The sequence below is a fragment of the Schistocerca gregaria genome, chromosome 3 (genome assembly GCF_023897955.1).
Source record: "Schistocerca gregaria isolate iqSchGreg1 chromosome 3, iqSchGreg1.2, whole genome shotgun sequence".
NCBI classification, from domain to species: domain Eukaryota; kingdom Metazoa; phylum Arthropoda; class Insecta; order Orthoptera; family Acrididae; genus Schistocerca; species Schistocerca gregaria.
Window position 1 is genome coordinate 872,912,039 of NC_064922.1, and position 16,408 is coordinate 872,928,446.

Here is a 16,408-nt window from a genome sequence, read left to right on the forward strand (position 1 = left end):
ACACTCTGTTCTTTCAGTTCGGTAGTGCCACGTGGCCGTCCTGAGCCCGATCTTCTTGCGGCCGTATATTCTCGTGGTAATCGTTGTCAGATGGAGTGTGGCAATTACAGAGGGATCACACTACTTAATTTGGGATATAAAATACTCTATAATATACTATTCGACAGAATACTCCCGATCATACAGAGGGAGACGGGGCCGTACTATTGCGGATTCCTTCCTGCGAAGTCAACTATAGATCAAATATTCACCTTAAGACAAATCCTGGAAAAATAAACGAATACGGAGTTGGCACGCATCACCTCTTTTTAGATTTCAAAATAGCATATGATAGCATAAATAGAGAGCAGTTTATATCAAGCTCTAGATGAACTGGGAATCTCGAGAAATTTGGTAAGGCTGGTGAGAATGACAATGAGCGAAACGCAAGGTAGTGTAAGAATAGGAGGAATGACGTCCAATACATTGAGTATTAAAAATGGAGTACGACAAGGGGATGTATTGGCATGCCTTGTCTTTAATGCCGCCCTGTAGAAGGTGATGAGAAACGCAAACCTTCTTCTATAAATCAGAGCAGATACTGGCCTACGCAGATGACATAGGTATAATAGCAAGAACCCAAAAAGCAATGGAAGAAACATTTACAGCTCTTGAACAGGCCAGTGGTTAATTATTAATGAACAAAAAACAAAATGTATGGAAGCTGGAAAAGCACATAGAGAAAATATGCCAAATGCAATAACAATGGGCAATTATACATTTGAGAGAGTTGAATATTTTAAGTACCAGGGCTCGACAGTTACACATCTAAATGATACCTCCTATGAAATCAAGCAGAGATTAATACTTGCCAACAGAGCCTATTTTGCCCTAACGAGACTTCTGTCCTCAAGGCTCCTGACTCGTACTTCAAAATTAACTATGTATAAATCACTTATATGACCAGTGCTTATATATGCCTCTGAAGCCTGGACATTAACAGCTAAAGATATTGAAACACTGGATGCATTTGAAAGAAAGGTACGTAGACGAATTATCGGCCAATCTGTGAAAGAGGAAGATGGAGGAGGAGGAGATACCCCATGAGTTGTGCATCGTATACAACGACCGACCCACCAGAAGGATAGTGAAATCTTACAGACTGAGGAAGGCGAGACATGTGGCTCTCATGAATGATACAGAAGTACCAAAAAGAATATTACAAGGAAAGCCATGAGGGCAGAGAGGATGTGGTCGACCAAGAGACAGATGTGAAGATGAAGTAATGGAAGATCTGAGGAAGATGGGCTACAGACACTGGAGAGTACTTGTGGTGTCACCGCCAGACACCACACTTGCTAGGTGGTAGCCTTTAAATCGGCCGCGGTCCGGTAGTATACGTCGGACCCGCGTGTCGCCTCTATCAGTGATTGCAGACCGAGCCCCGCCACACGGCAGGTCTAGTCTAGAGAGACTCCCTAGCACTCGCCCCAGTGTACAGCCGACTTTGCTGGCGATGGTTCACTGTCTACATACGTTCTCATTTGCAGAGACGGCAGTTTAGCATAGCCTTCATCTACGTCATTTGCTACGACCTAGCAAGGCGCCATATTCAGTTACTATAATTCTGAACAGATAATATTGTGAATCATGTACCGTCAAGAGCGACGTTCATCATTAATGGATTAAAGTTAAGTGTCAAACTAATTACGTTCGCTTTTTGAATTCTCATTCCTTGTCATGTTCTAGACCTCACGTCAGTATAGTTCTTCCCTCCTCACGCCAGCCTGCGTGAGCTAAAACGCGTGCATTTCAGCCTCCTCTAGTAACACGATGTTGGCTCTTCTGCCAAAGAAGAGGCAAAGAACCGAGAGAAATGGAAGGAAATTGTAGAAGAGGCCAAGGCTCATCATGAGCTGTAGAGCTAAGAAAGAAGAAGAAGGAGAAGAAGAAGAAGAATCGTTGTCAACAGCCATGTACAGTGCCTACGCCGGCCGCGGTGGTCTAGCGGTTCTAGGCGCTCAGTCCGGAACCGCATGACTGCTACGGTCGCAGGTTCGAATCCTGCCTCGGGCATGGATGTGTGTGATGTCCTTAGGTTGGTTAGGTTTAAGTAGTTTTAAGTTCTAGGGGGCTTATGACCACAGCAGTTGAGTCCCATAGTGCTCAGAGCCATTTGAACCATTTGCACCAGTGGCTACACTCCTGCCAAGTCCTTCTGTAATATCGCAGGAGTAACATCAAGCTTTTTTTAGCACCATTACACGACCTCAATAATATTCAGTAAGTTGTTGATGAGGCGTCTCTGTCGCCTTAAAGGCGTTCTTGACTGGCGTCAACTCACCACGTCCAATCTCAAAGTTAATTGACGATCACGACCGTTACATCGTGGATGTAAAGTAAACCTGACTTGCATACTCGTTGGGCGGCTACTAGCGCCACTCTTATGCGACAAGCGTGAAATCTGAGTAGACGTAATCTTTCAGATGCAGAAACACGCCTAGTAGCTTTCGTTTATGTCGCATAACTCGTTCTTAGTGTTGCAATACTTTTGACGCCACTTTTCTTATACATTAGAACAACGGTTTAAATGCCCCACCATATTTACGTTTCCGGCGATTTCCGTAAACACTGGGATGCTTCCTTTCCTTTAAAAGGTCACGAGCAATATTCTGCCGAAAGCGAGCCTGTACTCCGTCTCCAATAAAATAAATGTCGTGTGACTAGAGCCTCCCATCGGCTAGACCGTTCGCCGTCTTTCGATTTGACGCGACTTCGGCGACTTGCGCGTCGACGAGGATGAAATGATGATTAGGACAACACAACACCCAGTCTCTGAGAGGAGAAAATCTCCGACCCAGCCTGGAATCTAACGCGTGCCCTTAGGAGTGATATTCTGTCGCGCTGACCACTCAGTTACCGGGGGCGGACTCCGTCTCCAATGACTGGATCGTAAACACACGAAAGTTGGTCTTCTTTGCAATATGTGCAGGGCATGTTAGGGGGAGGTGTAGTAAAAGCCCAACTAACTGTCATGGTTGCATGAAATTGTGTTGGTTACACTGGCATTCTGACACGAGAAAGTGGCATCATATTGAAAATAATACATACACATGGTGTCCCAATTATGTTGACCAGCGTAAATAACTTTTTATTCAAAAGCAAAATTAAAATAAAAACTGTTATTAACGCTGCTGTTAACCATGATATTTGGGTTTCTCGTGAATTGGTGTACGGAAACGTGAGTAGCAGTACGTATCGTTCTACACAGCACACTATACCTTTTATTCGCTAACAGACTTCCTCTCCTCGAGTTCCGCCCGAATACGTATCGCACTGGGCCATTGACGTGAACATGACATTATTAAAACTGTAACATGAAAACTGGCTTTGATGCACGTGTGCTAGCACACCTGGGTTAGCGTAACTCGTCAGCTTGCACCAGAGTGGTACTTCAACGATATTCTACGGCCCATTTTGTTGCCCTTCGTGGCAAGCCATCCTGAGTTTACATTTCAGCAAGATAATGCCCGTCCCCATACGGCGAGATGTTCTGTTGCTTGTAAACAGAGCCGGCCGCGGTGGTCTCGCGGTTCTATGCGCGCAGTCCGGAACCGTGCAACTGCTACGGTCGCGGGTTGGAATCCTGCCTCGGGCATGGATGTGTGTGATGTCCTTAGGTTAGTTAGGTTTAAGTAGTTCTAAGTTTTAGGGGACTGATGACCACAGCAGTTGAGTCCCATAGTGCTCAGAGCCATTTGAACCATTTTTTTGTAAACAGACACAGAAGAAAAATGTCGACCGATCATTCAGTCAACCGTCTTCAACCGCAGGTTTTGAATGAGTCCAATGTACACCAATGAAGAGAACGTAGAAATGCTGTTCCTGAAACTCTGTTCACGAAATGCTGTTCAGCATCTTAGAATGCGATCTAGACTGTTTTTAGAAATATCAGAGTCTGCTGAGTACTTACCTATGGATTCATTGCAGCAGAAGCGGGAGCAGTAACGTCAGCGCGTTTAGCAATACAAAGAAGACTCGCTATCTTTGTTTATCGTGATAGTAGCTAAATACACCGTAAGAAGAAAAAAGAGTACGGTGCACCACGAAGGAATTATCCGAATGCTATGGAAGTCAATAGACGTAATATGCATCTGCAGTCTACAGACAAACAAATGATTACAATTTCAAAAAAATGGATGATTTTGATTTGTTTATTGCCGTTGTCCCGGGCGTTTCCAGACACGTTTTCGCTGGTCATCAGTCCCAAGCGGGGCTCATCACTGAAGACAATTGTACTCCAGTGAGATACCAGCCCGAACACGTGTCTGAAGACGTACCAGACAGCGGGCGTGAGGGGTGTTCCAACCTGATTGCTCACCATACGACCTGGAAACCAAGAGTTAAGGCATAGGTGTCATTTATTTTCATAAAAAGGCCCCATTGGTTGTCATCCGTGCCAGTCTTACACCAGAGCGGTACTTCAACGATATTCTACGGCCCATTTTGTTGCCCTTCGTGGCAAGCCATCCTGAGTTTACATTTCAGCAAGATAATGCCCGTCCGCAAACGGCGAGATGTTCTGTTGCTTGTCTTCGTGCTTGCAAAACCCTACCTCAGCCAGCAAGGTCTTCGGATGTCTCCCTGAGAACGTCTGGAGCATTACGGGCACACCAACCGACCAGCTCCGGAGTTTCACGATCCATCGCGTCGGTTGGACAGAGTCTGGCAACTCTACCAATCAATGCCAAGGCGAATAACTGCTTGTGTAAGGGCCAGAGGTGGACCTGCCACTGTGGCCGAGCGATTCTAGGCGCTTCAGTCCGGAGCCGCGCTGCTGCTACGGTCGCATGTTCGAATCCTGCCTCGGGCATGGATGTGTGTGATGTCCTTAGGTCAGTTAAGTTTAAGTAGTTCTAAGTCTAGGGGACTGAAGACCTCAGATGTTAAGTCTCATAGTGCCCAGAACCACTTGAACCATTTGGACCCATTCGCTCGATTTCTGAAGCTCTTTCTCTTGAATAAATGTACTAATTTTCCCGAATTGTAATTACTTGCTCATCTACCGATTTCCGTACCATACGGATAATTCCTTCGTTGTGCGTTGTTTTTTTTTATGTTCTTTGGGTGCCACGTTCCCGTAGCAGTCTATCAGTCTTTCCAGATATCGGGCCAGCATAAGACAGGTAAGCAATTCCTGCATTCTCTTTCTCCTTCTCAGTCTCCACTTCTTTCTTAGGTGTTCTTAATTTTGACTTTCCTCAACAAAATTAAAAAGTCTTCTTTGGAATTCTAAAGACAATCTAGGTCGCCGAAAATCGTGTGTGTTCCGCATTCGCTACGAATGTGGCTTGTCTAACCTTGGGCAGACCATTAGAACGGTGTAGAAAAGATACAAGGAACGACAGCGACACACCCGACTAAAACAGTCAGGCAAATCAACTATTTCCGAGTGTGGTTCTAATAAAATCATGAAATGACTCGGACAGCGTGATTAAGGAATCTATCAAGATCAAGATGTCGGTAAACCTGATAAACAGGGAGATGGGTTCTGGTTTAAACAAGGCTTGGTATCCGACACTCAATTTGTTAAGATCTCGCCAGGCATCACATCCATCAGTGCTGGGAAACACTGAAGTATCTGCGTTTCGCGAAATGTCAATGCGGGCTCTGTAAGACAAAAGAGCTCGAAAGAACATAGTGGGCATGATGAGTCGAACTCACAGTCAGCTATAAATAGCGGCGCGAGACCAACAACAGATCACAATCTGCCTGGAGTGCAGACAGCGAGTACACAAAACAGCACAACTCACAGCAACTGAAGAAGACAACTGGGTCTGTCGTCGAAGTATTGCGCAAAAATGGAAACAGCAGTTCGGTCGTACACAAGTTATTTGAAGTCCATTGATAATAACTGCGACCTTTCACTGTGACGTCTGAATCAGTTATCATTTATAATGCGTTTCCCAGTGTAAATTACACCAAGTGCTTCCCGTTTACTTAAATGTCTAAAGCTATTTTTTTACGCACACACAATGATTTGTGCTTAACTATGTGCAATATTTCTCTCTATCTTATGTGAGAATACGGAGCATATAACAGCTGTATCGTCTTCCTGTAAATATAATTTGTGTGAACTCGTTTCAAATGATAGCCCATTGAATAATTGCAGAGTTATTGAGGGTATGAGGCAACATTAACGGAACATCAGACAAGGATGAAAGTCAACAACACCGGCAGTGCAACAAAGAAATGACTAACGTTACTATACGTTTCAGACCTCAGTCTCTGGCCCCGCATTTCTCAATCTTTTTTTCTTTGTGGTACATCAATGTATGTATCCAACTTTCGTGACACCGTTACATGTAATTTTTTCACTAGTCGCCCTCTTATGTGAGACATACGTGTCCCACCTTCTTCCCTCCCCCCCCCCTTTTCCCTTCGCCCCTTTTTCTTTTGTACGTACCCAGCGGCGGACGGTTATTTACGTGCTGTAAATATCATACTAAAACTATGCCATTTGAGAGGGAAATTGCTCAAAAATTAAGCCATTTCTCTTCGAATGCATGCCGGTGTGCAAACAAAACGGACGAAAACATATTTTGTAGTGCTCTCTATGAGCTGAAGCCAGTGTTGACGGCTGAAATGATGGTCAGGCACGCTACGATTAGCTCACAGAAGGGACACAGCTGTCTGTTGTGACTTCGTCCTTCCAGCACTACGAGCGCGACGCTGCTCACAGCACCAGGTCATTAGTTTTCTTTGAAACTGCATGTAGCGTACTGTGCAACCGTAGAATATGTTTTTTTTGGGGGAGACATTGTCGTAACGGTGCTGTGGGCGAGTGGTGTAGAGAATGGACTTGTAATTCATCGACCCAGACTAGGTTACTGTGGTTACCAACATTTTGTTCATTGTATTTTATTTCTCACAATGTTAAATGATTCATTATGAAATTTAAATATATTTAAACAGTTCGTTTTATAAATTTACATATTCAATTTAGTTACGTTACTACCCTTCTATATCAACAAGTTAGATGGTGGTAGAAAAAGTTAATATACGAGGAAATTTTGTATGGAGGTGTTTTCTACAGACGATCTAGTAAAGAGGCTCTTTTCCAATAGATCTGTGGAGGAGAAAGTGAGATCTGAAGGGTTATATATAACTACTTCAGATAAAAATCCACATGAGACACAGCTCACCTCTTTGGCTTACATAAAATTGAAAATTTCGGTATACTTGCAGAATATTTTGATCAGTTTCTTACTCGTCCAGCACCAATCCATAAGCTCGAATACTCAAACACTCACGAAAATCTAGATAAAGATTTTACCCGGTTTATCAATGAAGCTGGAATACTCAAAAACTCAAGAAAATCTAGAAGAAGATTATCAAACAAATTGAACAATTCATTAAAAACCTTTTAAAGCTAGTGGAAGAGGCTCTATTACAGCAGCACTTATGAAATGGAATCTGCCAAAAATTAAAAATGAGATAAAGTCAATCTTTGAGAAAAACTGGAACACAGACAAGGTCCCAGGAGAGTGGAAGGTGACCCTGACACTTCCACTACGAAGAAAGACAATAAATAGGATGTTAACAACTTCAGAAGAATTTCTTTGTAACCAGTTGCATATTATATATTTTCCGAGATTATACCGAAACAGAAGAAAAAAAAAAACACTGGAGAGTAATTTCTATGAATATGAAGGTCGTTTTAGGAAGACCAGATGATATTATGAAGAAATATTTAATATGAAGTCAATCATTTGCCATATATTACTAAATTAAAAAGATGTTTGCTGATATCAAAAGTTCATTGATTCTATTAACAAAAACAGTAGATAAAATAAAGCCATGCTAGTAGAAGCAGGTTGATATCCCTTTCAAGTTCCTAGAATACTTTGCCTGAGTGAGGCGTAGGAAAAAGTAGAAGACTCTCGAAAAATTTGAGAGGAAAGTATGAGAGATTTATGAGTAGCCGTCCATTTAAGGCGCGATATCATAGTGGTTAAACACGCTGACTAGTAAATTGCCAGCATGGGTTCGATTCTTGCTGCTGGCATAACGATTAATTATAAAATTTGAATATATTTAAACTGTTCAATTTATACACATAACATTAATTGTTTAATTTTGTTACGATTACTATATTTGTACGTAAAAAAGCTATAGGCCACCACACTGTAGTGCACTGGTAAAATTTTGTATGAGCTGCCACTGTACATACTACATCACGGATAACACTATATGGAAGCTTTGCAAAAACTGCAATAAACTGCTGATCAGAAATTTATGTACTGCATTCGAAGTAGATTTTAACTACTTTAATCAATTTTTGTTAGTTTCCAGCTGTCTGTGTATAACAGAAGAGGTTTAGAGAAAGGAACCAACGACTGTACAAAAAGAAACAAGTCATTTCGTTTTGTTCAGCGAGAAGAATGAAACAGGAGAATCAGTACAGAAGACAATGTGTCAGAACTGATCTGGCGTAGAGCATAAATGCTTACGATACATGAGCAGTTAGTTACAGGTAACTGCATAACAGCATGTCATGAACTAACTGACCTTGAAAATGAGACGATATTCGGTGAAAATCGGAGATTACATCAGAATTACTTTTTATGAGCTCAACAGTATCTAGGCTGTATTTGGAAATACCTCAGACACAACGTTTCTACACATGTAAACGTCTACGCAGGGCGACCACAGGTGTTTGACAAACGGGCTCTTGATCACCTAGTGTATACATATTCACTAAGTGTCCAAAAATCATGTGAAAGGAAAGGGACGTGAGTCTCTCATTATCTGCTGAAGCCTATTTATCCCCATATTGTTCTGTAAGAATAGGGTTCCTAACAAAAATGGATCTGAGCACTATGGGACTTAACATCTGAGGTCATCAGTCCCCTAGAACTTAGAACTACTTAAAACTAACTAACCTAAGGACATCACACACATTCATGCCCGAGGCAGGATGAGAACCTGCGACCGTAGCGGCCGCGCGGTTCCTAACAGCCCACATTCAAATCGGCCTATATGGCAATGCACTCACGACGTGACATCCGATCGTCAACACTTGCGGTTGCCCTGTGTTGTGTGGGGAAGATTATGTGACATCTCTAGATCTCTAGAGCAATAAGCGCTATGGGTATCCATGTTGATCATCCATTTTCTCTATTGTCACCTATCCGCTTTCCATTAGGTCATCAACCCAATCTTTTCTTATCTTTTGGAATCCAGTGAGGAAATCACTAGAACCTTAATGCCAATTTAAATTAATTATTCCTTTTGAATGTTTGTAAGTAGAATTTACATCATAGTTCTTCCAACCAAGAATCCTTGTCTGTGTAATTAGTATCTAGAGTATTGCCAGATGTTGCACAGGCAACGGGAATTGATTGACACAACTCCATGGTATGTACTCTCGTCTCTAGTTGGATGATCCTGAAAAGGACGGTTATTAGCCATGTTTCCGGGCATATTGTATGCGCTGCATTACTGGTTCCATCAAATCAACCCCATGCCACTGGTTACCTGTACTGGTCACATCCCTCCACCTCACGTAAGGCGGAAACAAGCTCTACTGAGGGAGGCCAAGAAAATCTCTGCATCATCCTCTCTACTACTGCACCAGGAATTCTGTCATCCGCCACAGCAACGATTAAGATCAAGAAGACCAGCAAGTGTTACTGCAGGACAACTCATCGAGGATGGTTTTGATCTAAATGAGAGCTGGAAGCATGAATGATCAACGAAAACATTGGGAACAAGAGCCCATCACCTTGATCCCACAAATAAGCCAAAAAGTTTTGACCTACTGATGAAACTTTGGTGCCACCTCAACAGGTTAAGGACTGGACATGGTTGTTGTAGCTACTTCAGGTACAAATGGGGCTGGATCAGTTCACCAATGTGTGAATGTAATCAAGAAGAGCAGACAATTGAACATTTAGTCCAACGCTGTCCACTTCATTCATACCCTGGAATTCCCGATGACTTGTTCACTGTCACACCTAGCTTAATTAACTGGTTGAAAAACACGGACTTTAAGGTTTAATCTTGTCTTATATCATGTGCATATTGTATTAAATCATTTGCCTTATATCAACTGTATATTGTATAAAATCACCAAACGATTAAATAAAAAAATAAAAAAATGGTATGTTTTGAGATAAGTTGTATTTATTGAAGGAACGAAGAGAGTACAGTAGTCACTGAAGTGAGAAATGCCTCCTCATAGAAGTCGTGTCCATTTTCAGCGGTAGTAGTAGGGGTAGCCAGCAGCAGCGTAAGGGTAGGCGGAGTAGGCGCTGACGGCGGGGTAGCCGAAGGCGCTGTAGGCGTAGGGGGCGGCGTAGGCGTAGTAGGCCTCGGCGCCCTTCAGGGTCTCCTTGGCCTTCTCCTGGGCCAACACGGCCGCCACCAGCAGCACTACGAGGAAGGAGCACACCTGTGGACAGCGGTGAAATATAAGTAGCCAGACAGACATGAAATACGGTGAAGATATGAAGTATAACATACACTGGTATCTGATACTTCAGGCGAATGATTCGAAGCTTTTTTCAGGCATATTGCAGCAGAGACTGTGTAAAACGTCAGTTTCTAGCATTAGCTTTTATTTTATCAGAGCCTACACACATCTGTCTTTTCTACATACACAGAGTGCGTTCACAATTCGTGTTACACACTTCTAGAGGTTTTTAAAGGGTCCTTAGAAGATCAAGTTTTCTATAGGAACCAATGTACGTAAACGTCATCCAGTCACGTTACAGAGCGTCAAAGTTAAAGGCGCCTGTGCCTGTAAATGCACGTACCCACAGGTTGATTCCATGGTGACGTTACAGACTTTCTAGAATGATGAAGAGGGATAAATGTATTAATCTGAGGTTGAGGTCCCTGTACCATAAACGAACGAGTCAAAAGTTATAAGCGAAAATCGTTCTGATACTTTGACACTGGAATACAGGTACTGGTGCTGTTGTTGCTAAAATTGTACAGTAGGCAACTTACAGAAATAGTAGTATGGACCAAAACAAGGGAAAATGTCCAGTAAACATGGACTCTAAAATACGAAGCTGAGAAGTTGTGTTCACTTGTTCACTTTCGCTACTGTGAAACACATCACCTTTAGTGGACAAGTGCTCATAGCCCATAAGGTACGCATTTTAGAGCCCCTGTTTACGGGAAATTTTTTTCTTGTTTTGATCCGTACTATCGCCTCTAAAGGTTACAGTCAGCACCTCCAAAAGTTACAGTCAGCAACAACAGTACTAGAACATCTATTACACTGTCAGAGGTATGAAAACGATTTTTGCTTGAAACTTTCGACTCGTTCGTTTCCGGCACAGTGCCACTTACCTCAAATTCACATTTATCTTTATCCATCATCCTAGAACATTTGCAACATGATCACGGAATCACCATGAATATATATATACACTACTGGCCATTAAAATTGCTACACCACGAAGATGACGTGCTACAGACGCGAAATTTAACCGACAGGAAGAAGATGCTGTGATATGCAAATGATTAGCTTTTCAGAGCATTCACACAAGGTTGGCGCCGGTGGTGACACCTACAACGTGCTGACATGAGGAAAGTTTCCAACCGATTTCTCATACACAAACAGCAGTTGACCTGCGTTGCCTCGTGAAACGTTGTTGTGATGCCTCGTGTAAGGAGGATAAATGCGTATCATCACGTTTCCGACTTTGATAAAGGTCGGATTGTAGCCTACCGCGATTGCGGTTTATCGTATCGCGACACTGCTGCTCACGTTGGTCGAGATGCAATGACTGTTAGTAGACTATGGAATCGGTAGGTCCAGGAGGGTAATATGGAACGCCGTGCTGGATCCCAACGGCCTCGCATCACTAGCAGTGGAGATGACAGGCATCTTATCCGCAGGGCTGTAACGGATCGTGCACCCACATCTCGATCCCTGAGTCAACAGATGGCGACGTTTGCAAGACAACAACCATCTGCACGAACAGTTCGACGACGTTGGCAGCAGCATGGACTATCAGCTCGGAGACCGTGGCTGCTGTTACCCTTGACGCTGCATCACAGACAGGAGCGCCTCCGATGGTGTACTCAACGACGAACCTCGGTGCCCAAATGGCGAAACGTCATTTTTTCGGATGAATCCAGGTTCTGTTTAAAGAATCATGATGGTCGCATCCGTGTTTGGCGACATCGCGGTGAACGCGCATTTGGAAGCGTGCATTCGTCGTCGCCATACTGGAGTATCACATGCGGTGCCATTGGTTACACGTCTCGGTCACCTCTTGTTCGCATTGACGGCACTTTGAACAGTGGACGTTACATTTCATATGTGTTACGACCTGTGGCTCTACCCTTCATTCAATCCCTGCGTAACCCAACATTTCAGCAGGATAATGCACGACCGCATGTTGAAGGTCCTGTACGGGCCTTTCTGGGTACAGAAAATGTTCGACTGTTGCGCTGGCCAGCACATTTTCCAGATCTCTCTCCAACTGAAAACGTCTGGTCAATGGTGGCCGAGCAGCTGACTCGTCAAAATACGCCAGTCTATCTGTAACTCTGACGCTCTGTAGTGGCGTTGACTGACGTTTCTGGACATGGGTTCCTATGTAAAGGTTGACCTATTATGGCCCCTCAACCGTCTCTAGAAGTGTGTAACGTAAGTTATAAAACACCATGTATATAATCTCTGATATAACCACTGGTAGTTCTTTTGGCTACTGGTCAATGACATCCCGAGGTTCGTTCTTCTAAGATCGTATTAGGAGATCAAATTTTCTGAACTATAGAAATTTTCATCCTATTATACAACAGCAGCCACCCAACTCAGCTTCACGCGAGTAAGTGTCTATCGCCAGATGGCTTCTCTGGTGTAGTGCTACTTTTGTTTAAAGGTCAGTCCGTAGCCTTATAATTAAAATTCAGAGAACAACTTTACACAATTGAATATCATCACTTTCATTTAACTGAATGATTTAAGTAACAGATGCCAAGGAAGTTCTCAAGAGGCATCTCTTAATCGACACATCATAATAGTTCAGCACTTTACACGAAATGGTTATATATGCACGTCTTACTTGTGAATTAGTCAAAATCCTTACATATCAGCCTTCTAAAACATACAGCATTTCGCAGTGGAGAACTTTATATTATGTAGGTATTAGTGAATCAAGGAGAAAAGTAAACATTGCTGTACAAATTCACTTTTTTTATTCATGAAATGTAATTCCCACTAACAGCCACGATCCAGGTGATATCTGAGTCGCTCAACTCCTTCATAAGGTTCCTTGGAACATGACTAAATTATTGTGCTTTCAAGAACTTGCTCAGAAGCATTAAAGAAAAACAAATTCAATATGTGATACTGATAGTTAGCACTTACGTCATAATATAGCGTACATAATATACCGCGTAGTATGTGCGACCCTACTCCCGAGCAGATACTCCATTATCGATTTCGTAGCGTCATTGAATGAGTACGATACTGGGTTTCAGTAATTCCAAAATCGATTTTGCTTAAATATATTGTCATCATGATCTCATTCGTTAATGGGAATATATGACAAGTTACTATTTATGTTTAAATGGAGATATGTAGTACTGAACAAAGTGCTGTTAGTTTAAGAGACTGGTACAGATTTATCCATTTGAGATTACACAAGCTGTTCTTCAGCACAGGAATGTATTTACAGAAGTCTTCTCGGGGGAAACCTGCCAATGCACTCAACACACCTTGTTTCCAAGGTCGGTTCACAGAATTTGTAGGATGTTGCGCAATACTCATCACTGAAACTACTACTCAGATTTCTAAAGACCAGAAGCAGAATGACATTATTGCACAAGTTCTATCAACCAGCTGGGCATTCATCAGAAATGAAGGAATTCTGGTTTCATAATTAGTGGGGATGGTGGTTATCGCTGAAACAATCTGTTTTCGGTGATGTCGGTTGGTTTCAGCGTCAGTTTATCCTGAGTGTCGAGACTGTTCAAAATAACTGGTTTCTGAAATAATCGATTCCGTTTTTTCATACGCATTATTTCCTGTAATGAACGTAGAAATCGAGCAAAGATTGAGAAATTTTGACTCCTTCAGTTTCAAAATACATAGAATCAAAATATTAAATTAGATACGTAAATAAAAGAAAAATTAGTCCTCCTACCTTTCGCAGATATTCTAGAAAACTGATAAGTGACTGAAGACTACAAAATATCACCAATATCCTCCTGTTGAATCTAGTTTTTGGAAAATCTGCTCAAAAATCCTGTTATAATCGAGGATCATACTTCTATTTGGGCATTACGAATATTCACTTCTAAAGGGTGAAGATTGAGGTTGACAAACTCTTTTATTCGTGTTAATATTTCGATTTCAAGTGCTGCAAGCAGATAGATGGTTCAAATGGCTATGAGCGCTATGGGACTTAACATCTGAGGTCATCAGTCCCCTAGAACTTAGAACTACTTAAACCTAACTAACCTAAAGACATCACACACATCCATACCCGAGGCAGGATTCGAACCTGCGACCGTAGCGGTCGCGCGGTTCCGGACTGTAGCGCCTAGAACCGCTCGACCACTCTGGCCGGCAAGCAGATAAAAGCGTATTATGTAGGCATGGGATACAGACCACCTACTTTCTATTTTTATTTTAAACAATGAATGAATTGTTAAGTTTTTTTCCTCCTATTACTATGTCGCCAGTTTGTTGTGGCTTCCGGTTTTAATCTTTTAAAGGAAATGGAGCGTTGTAGTTGACTGGAATCGCAATTCGTAAAATGCTTCTACACTAGCGACGGTGCCATTACGTAATACAAATAACGTCCAACGACAATAGTGAGAAACTACCATACAGTCTCGCACACTGCATGTACATGCGTACCATACAACAGGACACGCCACGTGGTTGCAGGTGTATTGCTGTCTCTGCGAAGCTTACCCCTCGTATTTGTTGGCCGTTCCCATCGCCATTACTGTTCAAACAGCGCTGACCGTGTTTTCGCTTTTCTGTAATTAGGCTATATTTTAAACCAAAGGAAATTTTACGAGTAAAATTTACTCTGTTTTTAAAAAGATTTATTTACAAACTAAAAATTTTGAGAGTACTGCTATAGCTGAATGATGTTCCTGTTTTTCCCCCCGTGCATTAGGAAAACATACAGAACACATATTCTAAGCCAGATTAAACAAGCATCGAAAAGAATCAATTATTGAGAAGTAAAATACCGGTCTAGGTTTTAACCGGTCGGCTTTTGCATCACTGCTAGTCGGCAGTGGTCCAGGGTACTTACGAAAGCCTTCATGGTGTGACGTGGAGGGGGAGTAGCGATGCCTGTGATTCGCGGCTGCTGTGTGGACCCGGGGCCGGGGGCCTCCTTTATAGCAGCCCGGCCTCGGGCAGCCTTGACGCTGCATTATTTTGTCTGCAGCAGGTCTCGCGCCCCGCCGGTTCAATGCACCTGTTTTGCTGTCGAGATCCCGGATACGCCACCTACAGCTGAGCAAACCAGATTTTTCAGCTGTCAAAGTGCAAAAAAGGCCAAAGGAAGAAAAACAAAGCAATACGTCTGTCACCTCCTTTTATATCTGTGATCTCAGTATGAGTTCCACTGACAACTTTGATGACACAGAGTTAATGTCTATAATTTTTCCTTATCTGTTACTATTTTTGTAATTACTTTCCTTTTTGATTTACTTTCCTTCGTCAGATTTCCTCATCTTCCATTCAGCCTACTCTTTCGTTGTACGCACTTTTTCTGTACATTTTGAAACTTCTTTATTTAAATGTGTCTGTCTGTACTTAAATCGCTGAATGACTGAGAAACTGAAACTTTTACGTTACTCATATTGGCAGCTGTACCCCATTTGAATTCTGGAATATTTACTTCGTCTTCTTTCTCTTTACTTTTTCTTATCATGTCAACACTGCCCCACAATATTAAAGTGCAACGCGATCTGACTTCAAATAATTAATTCAGAAGAATGATCCTGACTAAAAAGAAATCATAACAATAACATATACATTTCATTAAGCTCTTACTTCAGAGCCGTGCTGTTCTAGGCGCTACAGTCTGAAGCCGCAGGACCGCTGCGGTCGCAGGTTCGAATCCTTCCCTGGGCATGGATGTGTGTGATGTGCTTAGATTAGTTAGGTTTAAGTAGTTCTAAGTTCTAGGGAACTGATGACCTCAGACGTTAAGCTCATAGTACTCAGAGCCATTTGAAACATTTCTTACCTCAGAAAAATCTTCATTACAAAACTACTGCAAAACAGCGAGTGTCAATACTGGCTGGTAAATAAAAGATTCTAGCTACTAAAGCCACTAACTGTCAATAGACATGTGATTAGAAAAGGAAAGATTTTGTTGCAAACCAAATAGTGTAATTTTTTACATTAATAATGTGACAACCAGTTCAA

General features: G+C 42.3%; 1 protein-coding gene across 1 annotated transcript in view; it reads right to left on the reverse strand.

Annotated features, from left to right (window-relative positions):
- Nucleotides 1–15,426, reverse strand: part of LOC126354924 (uncharacterized) — a 231,124-nt gene extending 215,698 nt beyond the window's left edge. Inside the window, exon 1 of the transcript XR_007565396.1 lies at nucleotides 15,282–15,426. The gene's annotated coding sequence lies outside the window, so the exon portion shown is untranslated. The remainder of the gene's footprint in view (nucleotides 1–15,281) is intronic.
- Between the last annotated feature and the right edge of the window lie 982 nt (nucleotides 15,427–16,408).